This window comes from Carlito syrichta, unplaced genomic scaffold, assembly GCF_000164805.1.
Source record: "Carlito syrichta isolate Samal-C Ts95f unplaced genomic scaffold, Tarsius_syrichta-2.0.1 Scaffold315396, whole genome shotgun sequence".
In the NCBI taxonomy this organism is placed as follows: Eukaryota; Metazoa; Chordata; class Mammalia; order Primates; family Tarsiidae; genus Carlito; species Carlito syrichta.
The window spans coordinates 18,726-46,628 of NW_007259492.1; the positions used below are offsets into that span (position 1 = coordinate 18,726).

Genomic DNA, 27,903 nt, shown 5'->3' on the forward strand with positions numbered 1-27,903 from the left:
CGGCCACTGCACTCCAGTCTGGGTGACAGAGTGAGACTCCAACTAAAAAAAAAAAGATATGAACTAAGTGGAATTTATCTGAAGAATTTAAGACTAGTTTCAAATTTGAAAAATAGTTTATGCTATTTACCATATTAGCAGAATAAGGAGAAAAACCATATGATTATTTCACAATAGTTACAGGAAAAGCATTTGACAAAATTCAACACCCTTCATGATAACTTAGCTACCTAGACTATAACTTCTTTGACAAAGGCATTTATGAAAAACCTATCTAATATTATACATAATAGTGAAAGACTAAATGTTTTCTCCTTAACATAATGAAGGGAAAAAAAGGATTCTACAACAGAAAAATGCTTCTAGAACTAATAAGTGAATATAACAAGGTCACAGAATACAAGGTCAAAATATAAAAATTGATTGGGAGAGGCATGGTAGCTCACACCTGTAATCCTAGCACTTCGGGAAGCTGAGGCAAGAGGATTGCTTGAACCGAGGGGTTAAATACCAGCTTGGGCAACATAGCAAGACCTCTTCTGTACACAGAATCAGAAAATTAGCCAGGTGTGGTGGCACACACGTAGTGCAGGCTACTTGGGAGGCTGAGGCAGGAGGATCGCTTGAGCCCATGAGTTGGAGGCTATAGTGAGCTGTGATCATGCCAATACACTCTAGCCTGGGCAACAGAGCAAGACCTTGACTCCAAAAATATATATAGGCCCTGGTCTGAGGCTCGCCCTGCTCTGCAGATGCCTATGTCATGTGTGCATCTCAGCTAGCGACCGTGGTCCAGTCCGTGTAGGCCTGTGAGTCTGGGCTCCCTGTGGGGCAAAGTGTTGCTCATGGGGAGTGTGGCCTTCCTCGGAGGCACTACGATCCGGGACTCCACCCAGGTGAACGAACTACAGCAGCGCCTTGGGTCTCGGGGTCTGGTTGTGCTTGGATTCCCATGCAACCAGTTTGGGCATCGGGACAACGCCAAGAACGAAGAGATTCCGAATTCCCGCAAGTACGTTCAACACGGCTGTGGGTTTGAGCCCAGCTTCACACTGCTGGAAAAGTGCGCGGTGAATGGCCGTGTGTGCATCCACTCTTCACCTTCCTGCGGGATGCCCTGCCAGCGCCCAGCATGACGCCGCTGCACTCATGACCGACCCCAAGCTCATCACTTGTCCTCTGGTGTGTCGCAAGTTCCTGGGCCCTGACGGTATGCCCCGGCTTTCCGACCACCAACATCCAGGCCCTGCTGTCCCAGGGCCCAGCTGTGGCTAGGGCACCCTTTCTACCCTAGCTTCCACCAGTGGCAGCGCTGCTCTCTATGAGGATTTCGTCCATGACTGTGTTTCCTCTAAATGTGCATGGAGAAGGCCAGGCCTGGTGGCTCACGCCTGTAATTCTAGCACTTTGGGAGACCGAGGCCAGAGGATTGCCTGAGCCCAGGGTTTCAAGACTAGCCCGGGCAACTTGGCAAGACCTCGTCTCTACAATAAATCAAAAAATTAGCGGGACATGGTGGCTTGTGCCTGTAGTTCCAGCTACTTGCTTGTAAGGATCACCTGAGCCCAGCAGGTCAAGGCTGTGGTGGCCGTGAGCATGCCACTGCCCTCTAGCCTGGGTAGCAGAGTGAGACTCCAACTCAAAAAGAAAAAAAATTGCATGGAGAAACACTGACTTCCTGGAAAATCCTCCCTGCAATGGGCACTGGACCTGCATCCTAACCTCACCTTTGCCAGACCAAGGTGAGTTTTCCCTCTAATAAAGTGTCAAGTGTCAGCAAAAAAAAAAAAAAAAGAAAAGAAAATATAAAACTGCCTTTTACAGTAGCACCAAAGATATGAAATATTTTGGGCTCTATTTTTAAATTTCTTTAAATGAGTTGGAGTCTCACTCTGCTGCCCAGGCTGGAGGGCAGTGGCACACTCATGGCCAGTGCAGTTTCAACCTGCTGGGCTCTGGCAGTTCTTCCTCCTCAGCCTTCCAAGTAGCTGAAACTACAGACACCTGCCACCATACCTGGCTGGTTTTTGTGATTTATTGTAAAGACAAGGTCTCACCAAGTTGTCCAGGCTAGTCTGAAACCCCTGGACTCAGGCAGTCCTCTCACCTTAGCCTCCCAAAGTGCTGGGATTACAGGCTGAGCCACCTTGCCTGGCCCAAAATAATCTTTTAAAAAAATATGTCAGATTATTTCTCTCCCTTGCTTAAAACCTTCCAGTGCTTTCTCAATGTACTTAAAAAACACCTTCAAGATCTCTAAGACTTTGAGTGATCCGGTCATTGCTTCCCTCTCAAGCCTCATTTCCACTGGTACCCCTCCCCTCCCTGCACCCCCAGTGCTACAGATTGTAGCCACAAAGTCTTTCTTTCTGTGATTTGAACACACCACATCACTACGCTCTGTTGTTCTGTCTTGGAATTTTTTTTTAATTTTTCAGATCAGTATCAGTTTGTCTCTTTCTTATCATTCACTTCTTAGCTTCAATAAATATCCTTGTTTGAGAGAGACCTTTCTGGCCTTCCTGAAGTGTTACAGATTAGTTTAGAGATACACACACACAAACACACACACACACACACATGCACTCCCACCATAAGTTCCTTATTTATGTAACCAAGTATACAGGACTTGCTGGCAGTAGTGTGACTGCAGAGAGAAGCTCACGTCTGTTTCAGCTTTTACCTGGCATCCTAATCCCTTTTGCACAAGAATGGGGCCTGCCAGAATTGAGAAGGAAGCCAGGTTCTTGCCCCATACCCGCTTTCTTTTTTTTTTTTTGAGTCGGAGTCTCACTCTGTCCCCCAGGCTGGAGGGCAGAGGCACGCTCCCGGCTACCACAGCCTTGACCTGCGGGGCTCAAGCAATCCTTTCGCCTCAGCCTTCCAAGTAGCCAGAACTACAGGTGCGCGCCATCATGCCCGGCTAATTTTTTTATTTATTGTAGAGATGCAGTCTCGCCAAATTGCCTAGGCTGGTCTCAAACCTGCAGGCTCAGGCAGTCATCTCACCTCGGTCTCCTAAAGTGCTGGGATTATAGGTGTGAGCAACCGCGCCTGGCCCCTGCTTTTCTAAACTCTGTCTGACTTGACCAAGTGGGAAGACTCCACCAACAGCCTGTATGCTTCCATTTGAGGGCAGCATTATAAACACTGGCATCTGCTAGTTCTTAACTGTACTCAGCACCAACAAGATCATATCTGTGTCTAGCAGGGATGAACCCCATCTCTGCTTCCAGCTCTTTGATGTTACCCACAACCCCCCCCCCCCCCGTGGGGCCTCATTCCTTCTTGTCCTCTATCAATTTCTCTCTATTACCCTACTTTGGTTTCTTCCCAGCACACTTATCACTCTCTAAGGTTGTTATCTTTCTCTCCCACTAAAATATAAGCTTCTTCCTCCCTTATACAACTGTATTTCCATCCATGGGAACAATACTTGGCATAAAGTAAATATTCAATATTTGTTAGGCCAGGCGTGGTATCTTATGCTGGTAATCCTAGCATTTTGGGAGGCCAAGGCGAGAGGATCGGTTGAGCCCAGAAGTTCAAGACCAGCCTAGACAACATAGCTAGACCTTGTCTCTAAAAAAAGTCAAAAAATTAGCTAGTTGTGGTGGCACACATGCCTGTAGTCCCAGTTACTTGGGAGACTGAGGCAGAAGGATTCCCTGAACCCAAGAGGTTGAAGCTGCAGTAAGCCATGACTGTGCTATGACATTCCAGCCTGGATGACAGAGTGAGATCCCAACTTGAAAAAAGAGAAAGAAGACTTGCTGTAAAGTTACAGTAATCAAGACAGTGTATATTGGTGAAAGAATAGACAAATAGATCAATGCACAGAATATAGAGCCCTGAAATTGACCCACACAAATAAAATCAACTGATCTTTGACAAAAGAGCAAAGGCAATACAAGTGGAAGAAGATAATTTTTTTTTTCAACAAATGGTGCTAGAATCATTGAACAGCCACATGCCAAAAAAAAAAAAAAAAAGAATGTAGACACAGACTTTAAGCCCTTCTGAAAAATTAGTTCAAAATGGATCATAGACCTAATTGTAAAACACAAAACTATAAAATTCCTAGAAGATAACACAGGAGAAAGTCTAGATCATCTTGGGTTTGGCAGTGACTTTTTAGATATAATACCAAAGGCATGATCCATGAAAGAAATAGCTGATTTGCTGGACTTCATTGAAATTAAAAACTTTTGCTCTGCAAAAAGACACTGTCAAGAGAATGAGAGAGCTAGGCATGGTGGCTCATGCCTGTAATCCCAGCACTTTGGGAGACAGAGACGAGAGGATTGCCTGAGCTCATGGTTCAAGAGACCTCGTCTCTACAATAAATCAAAAAATTAGCCAGGGGTAATGGCACATGCCTGTGATTCCAGCTACTTGAAAGGCTGAAGTGGAAGGATCACCTGAGCACAGCAGGTTGAGGCTGTGTGATTGTGAGGCTCCCAGCCACTGCAGCCTCGACCTGCTGGGCTCTGGCGATCCTTCTGTCTCAGCCTTCCGAGTGGCCAGAATTACAGGTATGCACTATCACGCCCGGCTGATTTTTTTATTTATTGTAGAGATGAGGTTTTGCCAAGTTGCCCAGGCGGGTCTCGAACCCGCAGGCTCAGGCAATTCACTCACCTCGGCCTCCCAAAGCGCGGGATTACAGGCTGAGCCACTGAGCCTGGCCAGAGACTTCAAATTATAACAACAATTATAGTGGTGTAAATACACCACTATATACCTATTACAATGGCAAAAATCCAAAACACTGCCAATACCAGAAACTTCTGGGAATGCAGAATGACAGGAACTCTTATGTGTTGCTGGTGGGATTGCAAAATGGTACAGACACTTTGAAAGACAGCTTGGCTGTTTCTTACAAAGAAGTTAAATATAGTCTTACCATATGATCCAGCAATTGCACTCCTAAGTATTTACCCAACTGAGTTGAAAATTTATGTCCACACGAAACCTGCAATGAATATTTACAGCAGTCTTATTCATCATTGCCAAAAACTGGAAGCAAATAAGATGTCCTTTGGCAGGTGAATGGACAAACTGTGGCATTCATTCAGCACTGAAAAGAAATGAGCTATCAAGCCATGATAAGACATGAAGGATATGCATATTACCAAGTGAAAGAAGCCACTCAAAAAGCCTACATACTAGATGACTCCAACTATATCAGGGGTCCCCAACCCGCCCTGGGCTGGTCTGTGGCCTGTTAGGAACCAGGCCACCCAGCAGGAGGTGAACAGTGAATGAGTGAGTGAAGCTTCATCTGTATATACAGCCGCTTCCCATCGCTCACATTACCGCCTGAACTCTATCTCCTGTTAGATCAGCAGTGGCATTCAATTCTCATAGGATCGCAAACCCTATTGTGAACTACGCATGCGAGGGATCAAGGTTGCACATTCCTTATGAGAATCTAATGCCCGATGATCTGAGGTGGAGCTAAGACCGTGGTGGTGCTAGCGCTGTCTCCCATCACCTGCAGATGGGACCAGCTAGTTGCAGAAAAACAAGGTCAAGGCTCCCACTGAATCTGCATTATGGTGAGTTGTATGATTATCTCGTTATATATTACAATGTAACAATGATAGAAATAAAGTACACAATAAATGGAATGTGCTTGAATCATCCCCAAACCATCCCCACCACCCTGGTCCATGGAAAAATAGTCTTCCACAAAAGCCAGTCCCTGATGCCAAAAAGGCTGGGAACCGCTGAACAACGTGACATTCTGGAAAAGGCAAGACTGTGGTTACTATAAAAAGATCAGTGCTTACCTGGGTTGGTGGCAGGGGTGAGGGGTTTGGGGGGAAGGGAGAGGGAGGAAGGGCTGATTAAGTGGAGCTCAGAGGATTTTTAGGACAGTGAAACTGCTCTGTATGATGCTCTAATGGCAGATACATGTCATTTTGCGTTTGTCAAAACCCATCAAATGTCCAACCCCAAGACTGAACCCTTGTGTAAACTATAGACTTTGGGTGATAATGGTGCATCAACATAGACCCAGCAGTTGGAACAAATGTACAGCTCTGGTGGGGGTGTTGGCAGTGAGGGCCTGTGCATGTGTGGAGGCAGGGGGAGTATGTGAACTCTGTACTTTCTGCTCGATTTTCAACCTAAAACTGTTCTAAAGAATAAAGTCTGGCCAGGTGCGGTGGCTTAAGCCTATAATTCCAGCACTTCGGGAGGCTGGGGTGAGAGGATTGCCTGAGACCACAGGTTCGAGACCAGCCCGGGCAACTTGATGAGACCTTATCTCTACAATAAATCAAAAAATTAGCCGGGCGTGGTGGCGAGTGCCTGTAGTTCCAGCTACTTGGAAGGCTGATATGGAAGGTCGAGGTTGCAGTGGCCATGAGCATGCCACTGCACTCCAGCCTGGGTGACAGAGTGAGACTCTGACTAAAAAAAATAAAAAAAAAAAAGCAGTCTTTTTTTTTTTTGAGCCACCGCACCCAGCGAGTCTATTTTTAAAAAACAATGAAAGAGACCTTAAAAATGGAAAACCAGACAGGTGTGGTGGGTGGCTCATGCCTGTAATCCCAGCACTTTGGGAGGCTGAGGTGAGAGGATTGCCCAGGAGTTCAAGCTCAGCCTGGGCAACATAGTGAGACCTTGTCTCTACAATAAATTAAAAAATTATCCAGGCATGGGGGCACACGTCTGTAGTCCCAGCTACTCGGAAGGCTGAGGCAAAAGGATCGCCTGAGCCCAGGAGTTGAGGCTATGGTAGCTGTGATGGTGCCACTGCACTCCGGCCTGGGTGACAGAGTAAAATCACGACTCAAACAAACAAACAAACAAAAACTTAAAGTAACTCCATGGGTTACTGAGGCTTGCAGAGATTAAGTAAGCTGCCAAAGTCACATTGTATTGGTGGCACACCAGGACACAGACCCAGGCTTGTCTTGACTCCAAGCTCATTTTTTTTTGGCCCTCAGATTCTGGTGTTTTGCCTGACACTCTCTTTTCTTCTGCAAGCAGTGGTATCCTCTTCTGAAAATAGTTCCTTCTGCTACTCCAGCATGTGGGTTGATCTCAAGAGAAGTCAATCTCCAGGCCGCAGTTGATTCGTGAAGGCCTGGGAAGCAGACCCAAGGACTGAGTGCCAGGCAGGCTTCTTCCTCAGGTGTTTACACCATGAGTGGTTGGGAGGGTAGACTGTATGTCAAGGCAGCGAGTCAAAGATTCTAAGACCCATTGGTTTTCAGCAGTCTATCCGCCAGATACTGGTCTTCAGTGGGAGCGAATGAGGTAGCCCCAGAGAGAAACAGGAGAGAGAACCTGTCACATTCAAGTCCCTGGATCCAATTGTTCCTGAGGCCTCACCCATCCCCACCGTTTTCATGGTTAGATCAAGCTGTCCCTGAATTTAGCAATGAAACAAATTCCTTTTTTTTTTCCCTTAAGTCAATTCAAGTTTAATCACATGCAACCAGTATACAAAAGGAGATCCCCCCAAAAAGGTGGAATTGTTTTTTGGAGGGCTGGTCCTTTGTAATATGGGCTTTCCCTGCTAGGTACGTGTTCTAGGAATCCATTGGCATCAGTGTACCAGCTAGTGTTGTTGTGAGAGGCTGTACTCGGCTTCAGTTAGTTTTTGGGGGGCGAGGGGAGATTCTTTCAACATTTGCCCATTTTATGATGGGTGATTTATGAGCGCACCTGCACACACTGCGCTGTGTTCAGCAGGTTTTGATAAAAAATGTCATGACCTCCAGGCCCCACCCTCCCTAATCCCCGACCTTGTCCTGTGTGACTCCCCCGCCTCATGAAAAGTCCTCGAGGGAAACACGTTCCCACTGTGGAAGAGGTGAAACAAAAAACAGCTGAAGAACTTAAAGGCATCAACATTGACACATTCAAAAGATGTTTTGAGCAGTAGAAAAAGCATTTTGATCGATATATTGCATCCAGTGGAGAGTACTTTGAAGGTGACTGAAGTTTAAACATGGAAGAATAAATATACTTTTTTTTTTTGAGTCGGAGTCTGACTCTGTTACCCAGGCTGAAGTGCAGTGGCACATTCATGGCCACCGCAGCCTCAACCTGTTGGGCTCAGGTGATCCTTCCGCCTCAGCCTTCCAAGTAGCTGGAACTACAGGTGCTCGCCACCGCATCCGGCTAATTTATTTATTTATTGTAGAGACAAAGTCTCGCTGTGTTGCCCAGGCTGGTCGCGAGCCCGTGGGCTCAGGTAATCCTCTCACCTCAGCCTCCCAAAGTGCTGGGATTACAGGCGTGAGCTACCATGCCCAGCTAGTACACAATTTTTAATACATTAATTCTGGGTTTTTGGGGGGACCCCCTTGTAGCTCAGATTCCATGCTCTCATCCTTCTTCCTCAGTAAGGAGGTGGTACACTGTAGTGAACAGAACATGGACATCGGAATAAGAACCTTGACATGATGTGAATGAAACAACCCTTTATGGTAGCTTAGAAACTGTCACAGGCACTTGTAGTTAAGCCACTGCAGAGATAAGAGACTGGGCTGCTGTTTCAGACACCAGACAGGCCTGTATTGTGTTGGAGGACAAAGGTCTTAGATCTGAGAGAGTAAAACACAATCAAAGGCCCGTGTGTTCATTTTCAGTTCAGTTGCAGCTGGTCCTTGAAGAATGTCATTTTGTTATCATGTTGATGAGAAGTAAAAAAAAAGTCTGTTTCCTGCCGGGGCCACTGTCTATGTGGCATCGGCCCGATCTCCCCTTGTCTGGGCGGCTTTTCTCTGGGTACTCCGGTTTCCTCCCATATCCCCAAAGTGTGCAGAGATGTGAACTTGTTCATTTATACTGTCTAAATTGGGTCTAGCTTGTCCCCATCTGAGTGAGTGTGGGGTGAGTGTAAATGCACTCAGATGATGTGTCTGATCGGCTCTGGCCACCTGTGACCCTGAACTGGAATCACCGGATAACAAGTGATCTTACTTGTATTTATTTATCTTTCTTCAACGTCTGTATAGCTCACATTTATTATAATGTTTCATATTAGAAGTGCATTGATCTTTATTTAGAAGTTTGATCCTACCTTGGGGAGGTGAGCCTCTTCTCTCTCTCTCCACCCAATTTACTTTCTAAATAAAGTATATTTTCCAATCAAAAAAAAGAGAAAACCTTTCCAGAGATAGGCTCTACCATGTGTACGTTGGTTTTTGCTGCCTGACAAGCCACTTCAGAACTTAGTGACTTAACACAGCAAACATCTTTTTTTAAAAAAATTTCAATAGCTTTAGAGGGTATAAATAGTTTTTGGCTACATGGTTGCATTGTATAGGGTGAAGAAGTCTGGACTTTAAGTGCAACCCCCACCCCCCTGTGTACATTGTACCTGATAGGCAATTTTTTTTGTCTTTCCACCCTTTCCTCTCCCCCTTCTGAGTCTCCAACCCCCATTATACCAGCAGTCCCCAACCATTTTGGCATCAGGGACTGGTTTCGTGGAAGACAGGTTTTCCATGGACCGGGGCGGAGGATGGTTTTAGGATGATTCAAGTGCATAACATTTACTGTGTACTTTATTTATTTATATTATTATTACATTGTAATATATAATGAAATAATTGTGCAACTCACCATTAAAAAAAGAGGCATGGATGGAAGTGGTGAATAAAATAATGGGCGGGTCACGTGCAGACTAAAATAAGTGTTGGAGTCTGACTTAAAGCCTGCCACCAGATGCAGCTGTTCAATGGAAGCCCAGGAACTCACTTGCCCCTCACAGATAGGGTTTTGATATGAGTCCGCAAGCAATTGATGTATTATGCCCTCTGTGCAGTCAAACCTCACTGCTCTTGTTAACCTGTATCTGCAGCCATTTCCCAGCACTAGCATCACCGCCTCAGCTCTACCTGAGACCATCAGGCATTTGATTCTCAGATGGAGCTCGCCACCTCGATCCCTCGATCGTGCAGTTCACAATAGGGTTCACGCTTCCATGAGAATCTAATGCCCCCACTGATCTGACAGAAGGTGAAGCTCAGGCAGTCATGCGAGTGATGGGGAGCGGCTGTAAATACAGATGAAGCTTTGCTGACTTACCTGGCACTCACTGCTTGCTGTGTGGCCCGGTTCCTCACAGACCATGGACCAGTACCAATACGTGGCCTGGGAGTTGAAGACCCCTGCATTGTACCATTCTCTATGCCTTTGCAGATCCTTAGTTTAGATCCTACTTATATATGAGAACATGCGGTGTTTGGTTTTCTGTTCCTGCATTAGTTCGCTTGGGATGATGTTCTAACAAGCATCTTTATTTGCTCAAGATTCTCTGGGCCAGCTAAGTAGCTCTAGTCTGGGCTTGCTCAGCAGGGCTGAATGGTCAAGGGTTGCCTGAGTCACATGTCTGGAGTTGGCAGGCTGGTTGGACTAGGGGTCCTCGCATGTCTGTAAGTTGGCTTGATGTCAGCTGGGGTGATGATCACATGCCTCCAAGACTAGCCGATGAACCCCGACTCACGTAAGGACAAAACAGTTCCCAGCAGTCAAACGGACTCTACCCCAGTGTGCATGTACTTTTCAAGTCTCTGCTTTCATCCTGTTTGCTAATGAACCTCATATGGCCAAGTACAGAACAAAGGGTGAAGAAGTAGACTCCACATCTTGATGGAAAGAGCTGGAAAGTTGCATTGGGGTAAAATGCAAAGGGCATACATATAAGGATAAGAGGAGTTTGTGGCATTTTCTGCAGTCTGCCACAGCTTTTCTTTTGTTTTGAGTTGGAGTCTCTGTCACAAAAGCTGGCATGCAGTGGCACACTCACGGCCACCCCAGCGTTGACCTCCTGGGCTCTGGCAGTCCTTCTGCCTCAGTCTTCCAAGTAGCTGAAACTATAGACGCGTGCTACCTCACCTGGCTAATGTCTGATTTATTGTAGAGACGAGGTCTCGCCAACTTGTCCAGGCTGGTCTCGAACTTGCAGGCTCAGGCAATCCACTAGACTCAGCCTCCCAAAGTGCTGAGATTACAGGCTGCGCCACTGAGCCTGGCTGTCACAGCTTATATTTGTGAACATATTTGTGAATATATATGCATGTGTGTGTATACTTTCCCCTTTTTTTATATAAATGGTAGCCCATTGGTTTTTGTTGCTGTTGTTGTTTTGAGTTGGACTCTCACTCTGTCACTCATACTGGAGTGCAGTGGCATGCTCACAGCCACCACAGCCTTGACCTGCTAGGCTCAGGTGATCCTTCTGCATTCAGCCTTCCAAGTAACTGGAACTGCAGGCACATGCCACCACACCTGGCTAATTTTTCTGATTTATTGTAGAGATGAGATCTCACCAAGTTGCCCAGGCTGGTCTCAAATCCCTGGAATTAGGCAATCCTCTCGCCTCAGCCTCCCAAAGTACTGAGATTGTAGACGTGAGCCTCCACACCCAGCCTACATATTGTTTTATGGCTCTTATTTTTTTTCCGAGTCAGGGCCTCACTCTGTCACCCAGGCTGGAGTGCAGAGATACAATCATGGCTCACCACAGCCTTGACCTCCTGGGCTCAAGCGATCTTTCCACTTCAACTTCCCAAGTAGCTAGAACTACAGGCATGCACCACCACTCCTGGCTAAATTTTCTGTGGAGACGAGGTCTCACTATGTTGCCCAGGTTGGTCTTGAATTCCCGGGCTCCAGCAATCCTTTCACTTTGGCCTCCCAAAGTGCTGGGATTACAGACATGAGCCATCATGCCCAGCCTGTTTTATGGCTTTTTATAGTTATTTAAAACCTGTTTTACAAACCTTGATGTCTATCAAAACATCAAAGTTTACGTTTTAGATATTAAAGACATATTGTAGATAAACGATTTGACGAGTGTTCTTATCTCTTTTGTCAAATGGTAGGAAAGTCAAGAAAGTCAAGACTTACGGTAGAGAACAGAACAGACGTAATTCGGTACCTTTGACTGAGTTGATTCATCACCTAATCCAGGATCTACGTATGGTTCTCTGATGTTGGATCATCAGTTTCCCATGGAAGTACCCACATAGTTCTCACCATCAAAGCACATTTTGGTCTAGGGATTTGCTTCATAGTCTCCATTTAATTAGAGCTGATCCCACTTTTTAAAGAAGACTCATTTTGTAGTTATCCTTTATCAAAGAGTGGGCTTCTATTGTCCTCCTTTGCGTCTCAATGTCACCTTTTCCCCCACTTCAGGCCAGGCACAGTGGCTCATGCTTGTAATTTGAGCACATTGGGAGGTGGAGACAGAGGACTGCTGGAATTCAGGGGTTGAAGATTGGCCTGGGCAACTCGATGTGACCTCGTCTCTACAATAAATCAAAAAATTAGCTGGGCGTGGTGGTGCGTGCCTGTAGTTCTAGCTACTTGGAAGGCTGAGGTGGAAGGATCGCCTGAACCCAGCAAGTGGAGGCTCTGGTAGCTGTGAGCATGCCATTGCACTCCTGTCTGGGCAACAGTGAGACTCCTACTCAGTAAAAATAAAATAAATAAAAATTTAAAAATCAGCCAGTGTGGTGGCATGTACCTGTAGTCCTAGCTACTTGGAAGGCTGAGGCAGGAGGATTGCCTGAGCCTAGGAGTTTGAGGCTGTGGTGAGCTGTGATCGTGCCACTGCACTCCAGCCTGGGTGACAGTGAGATCCCAATTCAAAAAAAGAAAAAGAAAGAGAAAGAAAGAAAGAACCTAAGACAAATTAAATTCAACAGAGTTTGAGCAAAGAACAATAGAGCAGGCTAAGAGAGGCAGTCACATAGTGGAAGAAGACTCAAGGACAGAAAAAGGAAAGTGAGGTTCAAAAAATGGAAGGGAGGGACAGGCACAGCTGGACTGGCTATAGCTCAGTGTTTGCCTTATTTGAACCCCATTTGAATAGCTAGCCACCTTTAATTGGCCAAAACTCAGTGATTGGTACATAAGTAGGTTAATCTGTTTAAATATCTAGCCAGGTTACAGTTCCCCATGTGAAAGGTTACAGAGAATCCTCTGGCTTAGACCCAAAACATGCAAGGGGGTAGCAGCTTTGGGTAGACTTAATTTAGCAAGACAGACACCTGTTGCTTTGGTGATCAGGTGTACTCACAGCCTTGGTTTACATGAGGCCCCAAATGTTCAGAGCAGCAAGCGGAACCTGTTTCGGGACAGGTGAACTTCGGTGTGGATCACAACCTTCAAGTGAAAAGAAGAAGGTTATCCTTTTATAAGATTAATGTAGACTTCCCTTGCAGTATAGCAAACTGAACACATATTTGTCTTTCCTCCTGATATACCATTAATGTTAGAAAAGGAAGGCCGGGCATAGTGGCGTATGCCTATAATCCCAGTACTTTTGGAGGCAGAGGCCAGAGGATTGCCTGAGCCCATGGGTTCGAGTCCAGCCTGGACAACTTGGCGAGACCTCATCTCTACAATAAATCAAAAAATAAGCTGGACATGGTGGTGCGCACCTGTAGTTCCAGCTACTTGGAAGATTGAGGCGGAAGAATCGCCAGAGCCCAGCAGGTCGAGGCTGCGGTGGCCCTAAGCGTGCCACTACACTCCAGCCTGGGCAACAGAGTGAGACTCCAACTCAAAAAAAAACAAAAAATCAACAACAAAAAAGCTTATGCCAAGGTCATGTAGCTAGGAAGGGAAGCAGACGGCATTCTTTGTTAAAGCCTTTATTGCTTTTATTTTATTTTATTACAAAGACAAAAGACAGAATGTATGCCTATTCTAACAAATATGAACAACACAGCAAGTAAAACTATCCCCAAAAGAGTTTCTATATCTGTTAATCTAGGTTTTTCAATGCATATACTAGTAGATATATATCTTTTAAAAATAAAAGATTGCTATGTGAATAACTTTTTTCTTAATATCATTGGATATCATTTTAGGTTAGAACATATGGCTCTATGACATTTTAAAGTAGTTGCATATATAATTTTATGAATATACCGCTATATACTTAAAATGCAATTTTTTGTTATTAAAATGATTACTTCTTTGAACATACCTCTATGCATAACTTTGCTAATTTCTATAGAGTAAGTTTCTAGAAGTGGAAATGCTCAGTCAAAGGGTCTGCACAATTAAAATTTAAATAAATTGTTGTCTGGGAGCAGTGGTTCATACCTGTATTCCCGGCACTTTGGGAAACCAAGGACAGAGGGTTGCTTGAGCCCGGGAGCTCAAGACCAGCATAGACAACACAGTGAGACCTCATCCTACAAAACATTCAAAAGATTAGCTGTGAGCAACTGCACTCCAGTTTGGACAAAAGAGTGACACCATGACTCAAAAAAAAAAAAAAAAAAAAAAGAAAAGAAAGGAGGGTCGGGCTCAGTGGCTCAGCCTGTAGTCCCAGCACTTTGGGAGACTGAGGCGAGTGGATTGCCTGAGTCCATGGGTTCGAGACCCGCCCGGGCACTTGGTGAGACCTCGTCTCTACAATAAATAAAAAATGAGCCGGGCGTGGCAGCGCGCACCTGTAGTTCTGGCTACTTGGAAGGCTGAGGCGGCAGGATCGCCGGAGCCCAGCAGGTTGACGCTGCCGTGACTGGGAGCTTGCCACTGCATTCCAGTCTGGGCAACAGAGTGAGACTCCAACTCAAAAAAAAAAGAAAGGAAAAGGTGGTGTTCAATATCTAATATGTGGACTCCAAAACCCATGTGACCTATCTGTACACTTTAGCACCTGGTGGTAAACACTTGTGTCCACAATAAAGGATTCAGGGAAGCAGGGATTAATGACTATCTCAATTAGTTGTAGGCCCCAGAGTGGATTGGGGGTAGTGAGGGAGGGGCGTCTCTCAGTGGACAGGTCTACACAACCCTACCCTAAACCCAATGCCAAAACCTAACCCTAATCCTAACCCTAGCCCCTAACCCTAACCTTAATTACTAACCATAATCCTAAACTTAACCCTAACTACTAACAATAATCCTAACACCGAACCCTAGCCCCTAACACTAGCCCTAACCCTAAATGCTAAGGCTAACCCTAACTCTAACCTAAACCCCTAAGCCTAATCCTAACCCTAACCCTACCCTAACCCCTAGCACAAACCCTAAACCCTATTTCTAAATTTTTACCCTAACACTAACTATTAACTCTAATCCTAAACCCTAGCCTTAGTCCCTAGCCTGAGTCTGAGAAAGCTGAGAGGCTGAAGAAGGAAGCCGACCAATTTAGTTTCTTAGGAATGTTGAATAATGGCTTACCAACGGAAGCCATGCCTGTGTCTCAGAGGGCACTGAGAGGAGATGGTGGATCCCCATACCATCATCCCCGAGACACAGGGTGTAGGTGCTGTAGGGAGAGGGTTTTTGTGATTCAGAAGGGATGTGTAGCTCAACTGGAATACAACAACATCAAGATTGTTTTGATCCTCAGGCAGGATTTATAGTTAAGTACCTGCTCCTTTTTTTTTTTTTTTTTTTTTGAGTTGGAGTCTCACTCTGTCGCCCAGACTGGAGTGCAGTGGCCGCTCCCGGCCACCGCAGCCTCGCCTGCTGGGCTCCGGCGATCCTTCCGCCTCAGCCTTCCGAGTAGCCGGAATTACAGGCATGCGCCACCACGCCCGGCTGATTTTTTAATTTATTGTAGAGATGAGGTCTTGCTGTCCAGGCGGGTCTCAAACCCGCGGGCTCAGGCAATTCACTCACCTCAGCCTCCCAAAGGTGCGGGATTACAGGCTGAGCCACCGAGCCCGGCAAGTACCTGTTCTTATACAAGGTCAACTGGAAATCTTAGTGGCCTTTCCAGAACTGGGGTTAATCAGTAGTTGATATCAGTAGGGCACAATGTCTCATGCCCGTAATCCCAGCACTTTGAGAGACTGAGGTGGGAGAATCACTTGAGCCCAGGAGTTCAAGACCAGCCTGGGCAATAGAGCGAGACCTTGTCCCTACAAAAAAATAGAAAAATCAGCCAGGCATTGTGGAGCACAGCTGTAGTCCTAGCTACTTGGGAGGATGAGGCAGAAGGATCATCTGAGTCCAGGAGCCAGGATCACGCCACTACATTCCAACCTGGGTTCAAAAAAAAAAAAAAAAAAGGCTGGGCGCAGTGGCTCATGCCTATAATCCCAGCACTTTGGGAAGCCGAGGTGAGAGGATTGCCTGAACCTAGGGGTTTAAGACCAGCTTGGGCAACTTGGCGAGACCTTATCTTTATAATTAAAAAAAAAAAAAGCCAGGCATGGTAGCGTGCACCTGTAGTTCCAGCAACTTGGAAGGGAGTCCAGTAGGTCGAGGCTGCAGTGGCCATGAGCGTTGCCACTGCACTCCAGCCTGGGCAACAGAGTGAGACTCAAAAAAAAGTATAAAAATGAAATTGGCATGGGTGGCTAGCATTCAAGGTGGAGTCCTTTTGTCCCCCACAAGGGGACACTAAGGGGGGCCCAACACTCCAGTCTCACCTGGCTCCTTTGACTGCCCCTTGCTCCTCCAGGTAAATGTGAACCCAGAGTGTATATGGACGAGTCTCAGAAGAGGTCTTCAAAGCGTGGGCCCTGATTTTAACTCATGTCATTCAATGTAGCAAGTGTTTATTCGTGTCTGCTGTGAATCAGGTACCAAGTGAAGTCTCTAGGACACAGAAGTAAGTAACATCAACCACTCAGTTTACAGAGGGGGAGACAGATCCGAGTTGCGTGTAATTTCCATAATGGAGGCACAGAGTGTTTTGAGAGCCCTCATGGGGATGGGGAAGGGTTTCATGGACAGGGTGTGTCTGGGAGGTTCTTAGATGGTGTGAGGGTTCATTTTTTTTTGGTCAGGGTCTCATTCTGTCACCCAGGCTGGAGTGCAGTGGCATGATTACGACTCACCGAAGGCTCAACCTTCTGGACTCAGGTGATCCTTCCACCGCAGCCTCCCAAGTAGCTGGGACTGCAGGCACACGCCTCCACTCCCGGCTAATTTGTGTTATTTTTATGGAGACAAGGTCTGGCTATGTTGCCCAAACTCCTGGTCTCAAACTCCTAGTCTCAAGCAATCCTCCCGCCTTAGCTTCCCAAAGTGCTAGGATGACAGGTGTGAGCCACCGCACCTGGTCTAAAACTATTATTAATTCATCTCAAATGCACCAAAGGCTGCCATGGAAAATTGGAGCTGCTGAGGGTGCTGAGAGGACCGTGACTGGTAGGGAAGTCAGGGAAGGCTTCTCGGAGGCAGGGCTATTTAGCTCAGATTTAAAGGAGTGGTGGAGGCCGGGGACGGTGGCTCACACCTATAATCCCAGCACTTTGGGAGACCAAGGTGAGAGAAGTGCTGAGTCCATGGGTTCGAGACCAGCCCAGGCAACTTGGCAAGTCCTTATCTCTACAATAAATCAAAAAATTAGCCGGGCGTGGTGACGCATACCTGTAGTACCAGCTACTTGGAAGGCTGAGGTGGAAGGATGGCCTGAGCTCAGCAAGTCGAGGCTGCAGTGGCCCTGAGCATGCTATTGCACTCCAGCCTGGGCAACAGAGTGAGACTCCGACAAAAAAAAATTAAAACAATCATTTATTTCATCTTGTTCCTGTTTTCATCTAACTTCTGGAACGTATGAAGCATATTTACAATAGTTCTTTTAATTCTCTTGTGGGCTTATTGCATTATCTCTGCCAATACTGAGTCTGTCACTATACATTGATTTTTCTCCAGGATGTGAGCTTGCTGCTGCTTGGCATGTTTAGCAATATTTGATTGACTGCCAGAAGTTGTCAGTTTTACACTGATGGATGATGGATGTGTTATACTCATTTAAATAGCATTGGCCTCTGTTCTGGCATGTGGTTAGTCATTTGGAATCTGGTAGATGCTTCTAAAATTTGCGTTTAGGCTAGGCGTAGTGGCTCACACCTACAATCCCAACACTTTTGGAGGCCAACGTGAGAGGATTGTCTGAGCCCACGGGTTCGAGACCAGCCTGGGCAACTTGGTGAGACCCCATCTCTACAATAAATTAAAAAATTAGCCGGGCGTGGTGGCATGTGCCTATAGTTCCAGCTACTTGGAAGACTTGAGGTGGAAGGATTGCCGGAGCCCAGCAGGTCAAGGCTGCAGTGGCTGGGAGCATGCCACTGCCCCCCAGCCTGGACAACAGAGTGAGACCCCGACTCAAAAAAAGAAAGAGATTTGCGTTTAAGCTTTGTTAGGGGATGTCTGTGGCTTTTTTTTTTTTTTTTGAGTTGGAGTCTCACTGTGTCACCCAGACTGGAGTGCAGTGGCCGCTCCTGGCCACCGCAGCCTCAACCTGCTGGGCTCTGGCGATCCTTCCGCCTCAGTCTTCCAAGTAGCTGGAACTACAGGCGCGTGCTACCACACCCGGCTAATTTTTTGATTTATTGTAGAGATGAGGTCTCGCTGCCCAGGCAGGTCTCGAACCCGTGGGCTCAGGCAATCCACTCACCTCAGCCTCCCAAGGCGCGGGATCACAGGCTGAGCCACCGAGCCCGGCTTGTGGCAGCTTTTAATCCCAGGTTCGTCCATTCCCTCTGCCAAGGACCTGCCCTGTGTGTCATCAGGTCTCTGTTCTCTGGCTGCTAGAACCATCCTAGCTGTGTGTGCTCCGAAACCGGTTGGCGTCCAGCTTCCTGGTGGTCCTTCCCCTGGCCTCAAGTGGTTTCTATTCATGTGTGCTCCCACCCTTCCCACCCCAGGCAGAGGCTTGGGGAGACACTTCTGTAGTTCTCTACACAGCCCCTTCTAACTGACTTGGGACTCCCTTTCGACTTGGTCAATGCTATGATCTCAATGTTTGTGTCCCCCCCAAAGTCCATATGTAAGAAATCCTAGCCGGGCTTGGTAGCTCAGCCTGTAATCCTGTGCTTTGGGAGGCTGAGGTGAGTGGATTGCCTGAGCCCGCGGATTCGAGACCCGCTTGGGCAGCGAGACCTCATCTCTACAATAAATCAAAAAATCAGCTGGGCGTGGTAGCGCATGCCTGTAATTCTGGCTACTCGGAAGGCTGAGGCGGAAGGATCGCCGGAGCCCAGCAGGCGAGGCTGCGGTGGCTGGGAACGGCCACTGCACTGCAGTCTGGGCGACAGAGTGAGACCCCAACTAAAAAAAAAAAAAAAAAGAAATCCTAACCCCCAAGGCAATGGGATTAGGAGGTGGTGGGGTCTTCGGGAGGTGATTAGACTGCAGAGAAGACCCCTCCAGCCAGGATTACATAAATTGCTATTTTCTGTTGTTTCACCTAAGCAGTATGACTCCAGATTCTGAAAAAAGTTCGTGATCCACAGTGTCTCATTCCTAGAAAGCCCCACCTTCCTGCTGACCTGAGAGTGAGGATGAGGGGCAAGAGCCAGGTGCTGGAGGCTGAGCCCTCATGAGTGAGATTAGTGTCCTCATACAAGAGGCCAGAGAGAGCTCATCGTCCTTTCCACCAGGTGAGCTTACAATGAAAAGACACCATCTGTGAACCACAAAGTGTGCCCTCACCAGACACCGAATCTGCCAGCACCTTGGACTTCCCAGGCCCTAGAACTGTGAGAAATGTTTGTTGTTTATGTCATCCAAGGCCAGGCGTGGTGGCTCATGTCTGTCAACCCAGCACTTTGGGAGACTGAGTTGGGAGGTTTGCTTGAGCCCAGGAATTCGAGACCAGCCTACCTAACATAGTGAGACTTTGATTCTACAAAAACAAAAAACAAAAATGATGGCTTGCAGGCTGACAGGGGAGGATCACCTGAGCCCAGGAGATTGAGGCTACGGTGAGTCAGGATCACACCACTGCACTCCAGCCTGGGTGACAGAGGGAGATCTTGTGTCAGAAAGAAAGAAAGAGAAAGAGAAAAAGAGAGAGAGAAAGAGAGAGAGAAAGGAAGGAAGAAAGGAAGGGAGAGAGAGAAAGAGAGAGAGGTTAGAGTGGAACCGGTGTTGCTGACTCCCCCACTCCTGCTCTGAGGCCTTGGCTAGCCCCCGGCACCTGGCTTTTGCCCCTCGTCCTCACTCTCCCATGTCAGCAGGAAGGTGGGGCTTTCTAGGAATGAGACACTGTGGTTCAAGAACATTTTTCAGAAACTGGAATCATACTGCTTAGGTGAAACAATAGAAAATAGCAATTTATGTAATCCTGGCTGGAGGGGTCTTCTCTGCAGTTTTGTCTTGGAATGAGTCCCTAAGCCAAGACCTGAAAGCTGACTTTTGATGTGTGACCCTTCATGTCTGCACTAACAATGGAATCTGCATCTCCAGCTTGCCCTGAATGAAATCCGTGGAGTTCAGTCATGTGAGCATTCATGAGCCTCGTGCTGGGTAACTGCAACACGGAGACTTAGGGACGGAGAGCTCAGACTATGTGTCAGAAACTTTGGGTGCAATGGCTCAAGTCTGTAATCTCAGCACTTTGGGAGGCAGAGGCTAGAAAATTGCCTGAGCTCAGGCATTCGAGACCAGCCTGGGCAACTTGGCAAGACCGTATCTCTACAATAAATAAAAAAATTAGCCAGGCGTGGTGGCGTGTGCCTATATTCCAGCTAATTGGAAGACTGAAGTAGAAAGATTGTTTGATCCCAGTAGGTTGAGGCTGCGGTGGCTGGGAGCGTGCCACTACCTTCCAACCTGGGTGACAGAGTGAGACTTTGACTCAAAAAAAGAAATAAATAAAAATAAATTAGGGCCGGGCTCGGTGGCTCAGCCTGTAATCCTAGAGCTTTGGGAGGCCGAGGTGAGTGGATTGCCTAAGCCCACGAGTTCGAGACCCACCTGAGCAACTTGGCAAGACTTTATCTCTACAACAAATAAAAAATTAGCTGGGTGTGGTAGTGTGCACCTGTAGTTCCAGCTACTCGGAAGGCTGCGGCGAAAGGATTGCCAGAGCCCAGCAGGTCAAGGCTGCGGTGGGCGGAAGCGGCCACTGCACTCCAGTCTGGGCGACAGAGTGAGACTCCAACTCAAAAAACAAAATTAAATTAAAATAAAGTTAAAATTAAAAACTAATAGATCCTGTGCCTTGGGAGGCTGAGGTGAGTGGATTGCCTGAGACCGCGGGTTCAAGACCTGCCTGGGCAACTTGGCGAGTCCTCATCTCTACAATAAATCAAAAAATTAGCCGGGCATGGTAGTGCACGCCTGTAGTTCCAGCTACTTGGAAGGCTGAGGCGGAAGGATCGCCTGAGCCTAGCAGGTAGAAGTTGTCATGGCTGTGAGTGTGCCACTGCACTCCAGCCTGGGTGACAGAGACTCTAATGCAAAGAAAAAAAAAACCCTTTTATTTATTTCTTCTTTAAATTGAGATAAAATTCCTGTAACATACAATTAACCATCTTAAAGTGTATAGGCCAGGTGGGTGCGATGGCTCACACCTTGTAATCTCAGTACATTGGGAGACTGAGGTGAGAGGACTGCTTGAGCCCAGGGGTTCGAGACCTGCCTGGGAAACATAGCAAGACCTCATCTCTATGAAAAATGAAAAAATAAACCAGGTGTGGTGGCGTGTGTATGTAGCCCCCAACTAAATAGTTGGCTGAGGTGGGAGGATCACCTGAGCCTAGGAGTTCCTGGTTGTGGTGAGCTGTGATTTCGCCACTGTACTCCAGCCTGGGGGACAGAGTGAGACTCTGACTCCGTAAACAAACAAACAAACAAACAAATAAATAAATAAATAGTGTGCAATTCCGTGACATTTAGTATATTCACAATGTTGTACAACCATCATCCCTACCTAGTTCTCAAACATTTTCATCACCCCAAGAGAAAATCCTGTACCCAATAAATAGTCACTTCTCCCGAGTCTGCAGGAGAAGCCCTTTTTCACACGAGATTCCCAAGTACCAGGGCTGGCCTAAGAATATCTTCTCTCAAGGGCTTTGAGGCATGAAGGAAAGAGACTACACTGGTTTGGGGGCAGACAGAGCCAGGACCTAAAGCCAGCTTCGTCTCGTATCTGTGTGACCCTGGGCTGGTTTCTTCATCTCTCCAAGCCTCAAGTTGGACATAATATCCACATTCAGTTTAAAAATATCTGGGCCGGGCACGGTGTCTCATGCCTGCAATCCCAGCACTCTGAGGCGGAGACAAGAGGATGGCCTGAGCCCAGGGGTTTGAGACCAGCCTGGGCAACTTGGTGAGACCTCGTCTCTACAATAAATCAAAAAATTAGCTGGGCGTGGTGGCGCATGCCTGTATTCCAACTACCTGGAAGGCTGAGGTGGAAGGATTGCTTGATCCCAGTAGGTTGAGGCTGCGGTGGCTGTGAGTGTGCCACTGCACTACAGCCTGGGCGACAGAGTGAGACTCTGATTCAAAAAAAAAAAGAAAAGAAACTTAAAAAAAAATTCAAATTAAATAAAGTTAAAATTTAAAAATAATAGGCTGGGCACAGTGGCTCATACCTATAATTCCAGCACTTTGGGAGGCAGAGGTGAGCAAATTGCCTGAGTCCAGGAGTTCAAGACCAGCCTGAGCAACTTAGCGAAACCTCGTCTCTACAATAAACCAAAAAATTAGCCAGGTGTGGTAGCATGCACTTGTAGTTCCAGCTACTTGGGAAACTGAGGCAGAAGGATCACCTGAGTCCAGCAGCTCAAGGCTGCGGGGGCCGTGAGCGTGCCACTACACTCCAGCCTGGGTGACAGAGTGAGATCCCAACTCAAAAGAAAAGAAAAGAAATGAATGAATAAAAGAGGCAATCGTGCATTCAGGCACTTCTGGAGATATATCGGGAATTAAGTCTGGTGTTATTCAGGGGTCACAGTTGTCATTCCCATGGAACCACCAGCCCCTAACTGAGTAGTGGGAATAGCCTCTTAGGGTTACCAAGCACCATTACCATTTAGGGGTTCTCCATTTACGGGCTCACTGTCTTAGACTCTTTCTTTCTTTCTTTTTTAAATTAGAAAATATAGTTTATTTAAAAACTAAATTAGAAAGGGAGAGAGGCCAGGCTCGGTGGCTCAGCCTGTAATCCCAGTAATTTGGGAAGCTGAGGCGAGTGGATTGCCTGAGCCTGTGGGTTCGAGACCAGCCCGGGCAACTTGGCCAGACCTTGTCTCTACAATAAATCAAAAAATATTTAGCCAGGTGTGGTAGTGCGCGACTGTGGTTCCAGCTACTTGGAAGGCTAAGACAGAAGGATGGCCTGAGCTCAGCAGGTCGACACTGGGGTGGCCATGAGTGTGCCACTGCACTCCAGCCTGGGTGACAGAGTGAGACTCCAACTCCAAAAATAAAAAATAAAGACGGCCGGGCTCGGTGGCTTAACCTGTAATCCTGAGCTTTGGGAGGCCAAGGTGAGTGGATTCCCTGAGCCCGCGGGTTCAAAACCCGCCTGGGCAAATTGGCGAGACCTCATCTCTACAATAAATCAAAAATTAGCCGGGTGTGGTAGCACGCACCTGTACTTCCAGCTACTTGGAAGGCTGAGGCGGAAGGATCGCTGGAGCCCAGCAGGTTGAGGCTGTGGTGGCTGGGAGCGGCCACTGCACTCCAGTCTGGACGACAGAGTGAGACTTCAACTAAAAAAAATAAATAAAATAAATAAATAAATAAATAAAGGGAGAGAGAGAGAAAAAGAGGAACTTCACCTTCCCAAGGTAGTGGAGGGGGCTGAAGTTCAAAAAGCACATGGCCACACCATAGCTCACCAAGGCAATGGCCTGATTCTTTCACCATGACGACCAGGTGAGATGGAAGATGAGAACCCTGGACGTGGCCTTGTGTCCCCTCAGAGATACTGACCTCCTAGTTCAAGCGGCTCAGCAGTGGGACAGTGACTGGGCTCTGAACCCTTCTCTCATTCTGTCACCCAGGCTGGAGTGCAATGGCACACTCACAGCCACTGCAGCCTCTACCTGCTAGGCTCGGGCGATCCTTCCGCCTCAGCCTTCCAGGTGGCTGGAACTACAGGCACATGCCACCATGCCTGGCTTACTTATTGATTTATTATAGAGATGAGGTCTTGCCAAGTTGCCTAGGCTGGTCTTGAAACCGTGGGCTCAGGCAATTCTCTCACCTCAGCTGCTCAAAGGGCTGGAATTATAGGCGTGAGCCACTGCGCCTGACCTGAACCTTTCTTAATGTGCAGGAAGGTTCTTCCTATGACTTTGAGACCCTCACGGCAGGTGTTCATTCTTACCAGTCAGGGTGGCTTCCAAGCCTTTCTGCAACTCCTGTGAACGCCCTAAGTAGATTCTAAAGGTCAAGGACCATCTGGTTCTGGGCTTCCTGGCCGGAGAAACAAACTGACAGGGGCTCTGGGTTCCCAGGCAAGCGAGCAGCTTCCAAGAAGGCCCAACAGCTGAGTCCTGGCAAAGCTGGGAGTCTCAGGGTGAAGACAGAACTGGCTGTTCTCCAAGGCCCTCCTGGGCACAAGTGAGTCCAGGGACGGGGCTGTGGCCTCTTGAATTCCTGGGAGTGTCAGGCCCCTACATCCAGACAAGGGGGTTGTTCCCAGTCCCAATGGTCAGCGAGACACAAGGACCTACCAAAGCAAGTCCTGCCAAGGGGGGAAGGGTCCTGGAGGCTGTTCCTGTGACCTGCAGAGTCCCAAGAGTGGAGTTCTCAGGCTCAGGAGAGCTGTGACTTATTCACACGGCAGAGTTTGCCGGAAGTCATAGGTTTGGGGACAGCAGGTCTGGTGTCTTCAGGTTCAGGGAGGAGGAGATGTGACAGGCTCGGCTAGATCCAGGGCAGAGGCCTTTCCGGTGGAGTTTGCGGTTCTCCTTCCATGCAGGTTCCCTGAAGTCTTGCCAGAATTCCACAGTCATCTCCCCTACGTTTCCTGGCTTGTAGACCACAGCCTCCTGACAACCCTCTAGACGGAGCAAGGCCCCGCCGGCCGTCCTCTTGAAAGGTGTTGCTCTTCCAGAACGAAGAGTTCTGGAAGGTGGGTGGCATTCGTGACCTGGAACCTTTCCCAGGCACTGGCCCAATCTCTGGAGTCATGTCCAGAAGGGAAGGGAAGCCAAGAGCCCTGAGGACCACTGCCCTGGGCTTTCTGCTACAGAAGAGCGTACTCGCACTCTCTAACTCTATTTCCATCTCCATCTTTCTATCTATCTCTGTCTCTCTCTCTCTCTGCCTCTGTCCCTTTCTCTCTCTCTCTCTTTCTATCTCTCTATCTCTATATATCTCTATATCTTTCTATCTCTGTTCTTCTCTCTATAACTATCTCTGTCTCTGTGTCTCTCTATCTCTGTCTCTACCTCTATCTCTGTCCCTATCTCTATATCTCTCTATCTCTGTCTCTTTACCTATCTATCTCTATCTCAGTTTCTACCTCTATCTCTCTATCTCTGTCTGTATCTCTACCTTTCTTTCTCTAACTCTATCTCTATCTCTCTCTGTCTCTGTCTCTATCTCTATCTCTATACATCTCTACATCTGTTCTTATCTCTCTATTTCTGTCTCTGTGTCTATCTCTTTCTATCTCTCTATCTCTGTCTCTGTCTTATCTCTATAAATCTCCATATCTCTCTCTGTCCCTATCTCTATATCTCTCTATCTCTGTCTCTCTACCTATCGATCTCTACCTCTGTTTCTACCTCTATCTCTCTATCTCTGTCTCTATCGCTATCTCTCTCTATCTCTCTCTATCTCTATCTTTCTTTCTCTCTATCTCTCTCTGTCTCTGTCTCTATCTCTATACATCTCTATATTTTTCTACCTCTGTCCTTATCTCTCTATCTCTGTCTCTGTGTCTATCTCTATCTCTATCTTTCTATTTTTCTATCTCTGTCTCTACCGCTGTCTCTCTATCTCTGTCTCTGTCTCTATCTTTATATATCTCCATATCTTTCTATCTCTCTATCTCTGTCCCTATCTCTTTATCTCTCTATCTCTGTCTCTATCTATCTGTCTCTACCACTATCTCTCTCTGTCTCTATCTCTCTATACATTTCTATCTCTGCCCCTATCTCTGTATCTCTCTCTCTCTCTCTCTCTCTCTCTATCGTTCTATTTCTGTTTCTATCTCTGTCTCAATCTCTCTCTTTCTATCTCTCTGTCTCTATATCTATCTCTGTCTCTGTCTCTATCTCTATCTCCCTTTCTGTCAGTGAGTTTCTGGAGAAATGTGGAAATGTGGGACTTTTTTGTTCCTCCCGGGATGCACACACCTCAGCATTTGTTCTGGCAGTTTCCCCGGCAAGCTCGTGTAACAAGACCTATCTTCTGGAAAGCAAGGTCTTTCCAGACCTTTCCAGGGAGGGTGCACAGGACTGTGTGGTGGGAGCAGAGGAGGCCGCCTGAGGGCCTCAAGGGAAGGCTGCTCGCTCTGGGGCGCAATGTTCAGTAGCCTCGAGAGCTGGAGGTGAGATGGGAGTGATAAGAGGGACGCTGGGCACACAACCAGGGCCCTGTCATGTAGCCGGGGTCAGGGGGCCGGACTTTCCTTTAAGAGGAGTGAAGGTTCTGGAAACTTTTTAAAATTTTGAGTCGAAGTCTCACTCTGTCACCCAGGCTGCAGTGCAGTGGCACGATCATACCTCACTGCAGCCTCAAACTCCCAGGCTCAAGCGATCCTCCCGCCTCAGCCTCCTGAATAGCTGGTACTGTTTATATGTCTATGTGAAGAACCAAATAGAGAGCAGGAGAGTGACAATCCCCATAGAGGACATCTGGGTCTTTCTAGTAATACTCCAAGCACAGCCCATCCTTGTATACACCACCATATGCACATGCTCAGTTTTTTCCTTAGAATAAATTCCTGGGAAGTGGCACCACGGATCAAAGCCATATACAGTTTACATTTAGTTATGGATTGTCAAATATATTGTGAAATATAACTCCCCTCTCATCTCACCACATCTCACTCTTCTACCCACTTTTCTAAGTTCAATACCATGGCCTCCGGTAGCAAAATCTAGTAGCCTCTGTTCGTGGCCTCTGGAAAGCTTTTGACACTTGCCCACTCTCCTTGAAACACGCCCTTGCCGTGGCAACCATGACCCTGTGCTCTCCTGGTTTTCCTCCTCCATCAGGGTGCTCCTTCTGTCTCCCCTGCCAGCTCCCTTCCTCTGCCTGGGACCTCCCTGCTGACGTCCCTCAGGGCTGGGTCCCACGGTTTCCTTCTCACTCTCCACAGGCTGCTTCCCTGCCCCCCAAGGGCCAAGGACCCACGGACCTAGCTTCTCTACAGAGTTCTCTCTCCAGCTGCTGACTGGACAGCTTTGCTGGGTGTCACACAAATGTCTCAGACTCAGAACACCCAAAGCTGAACTCATCATATTCCCGCTACCTGTTCCTGCACCTCCCTCTTCCTTCTCTTGGCCAAGGGCACCACTGGTTGCCCCAAACAATAGCCACTCTAGGTTTCTTCTTGTTTGTTTGCTTGTTCTCTTTTTCCTTTTAATTTTTTTTATTTTCAAGATGCGGGGTACAATCCAGGGTTAGGCATACAACTGTTCATTATGCAGGTACCTTTGTTGGCGAGCTGTGGCCCCCTCCTTCGGCAGATTCCCACTACTGCCAGTCCCGCTTCCCCACACTCTCCCGGCAGTTTCCCGCAACTGCCAATCCTTTTCTTACACTGTTATGGTCATCGGTCAAGGTATGCTTATGAGTGAGAAATGTGATACTCAGATCTTTGTTGCTGTGAAAGATCACTCAGTATCATAGACTCTCAGTCCATCCAGGTTGCTGTGAAGTTCATGGTTTTGTTCTTCTTTATGGCTGCATAATATTCCATCATGCACATGTACCACATTTTTTTCATCCAGTCCTCTTTGGATGGGCCGCACGGCTGGTTCCATGCTCTTGCTACTGTGAACAACAGTGCTGTGATAAACATACCTGTGCAGGTATCTTTTTTATAGAGTGATTTGAGTTCTTCCTGGTATATCCCCAGTAGGGGGATTGCAGGGTCATATGGAAGGTCGATTTTTAGGTCTTTGTGGAATCCCCACACTGTGTTCCACAGAGACTGTACTAGTTTGCACTCCCACCAACAGTGTAGAAGTGTTCCCTTTTCGCTGCATCCTCTCCAGCATCTGTTGTTTTTTGAGTTAT

The 27,903-nt window shown here is 47.2% G+C and overlaps 1 pseudogene; it reads left to right on the forward strand.

Annotated features, from left to right (window-relative positions):
- Positions 1-27,903, forward strand: part of LOC103275272 — a 68,235-nt pseudogene that overhangs the window by 9,530 nt on the left and 30,802 nt on the right.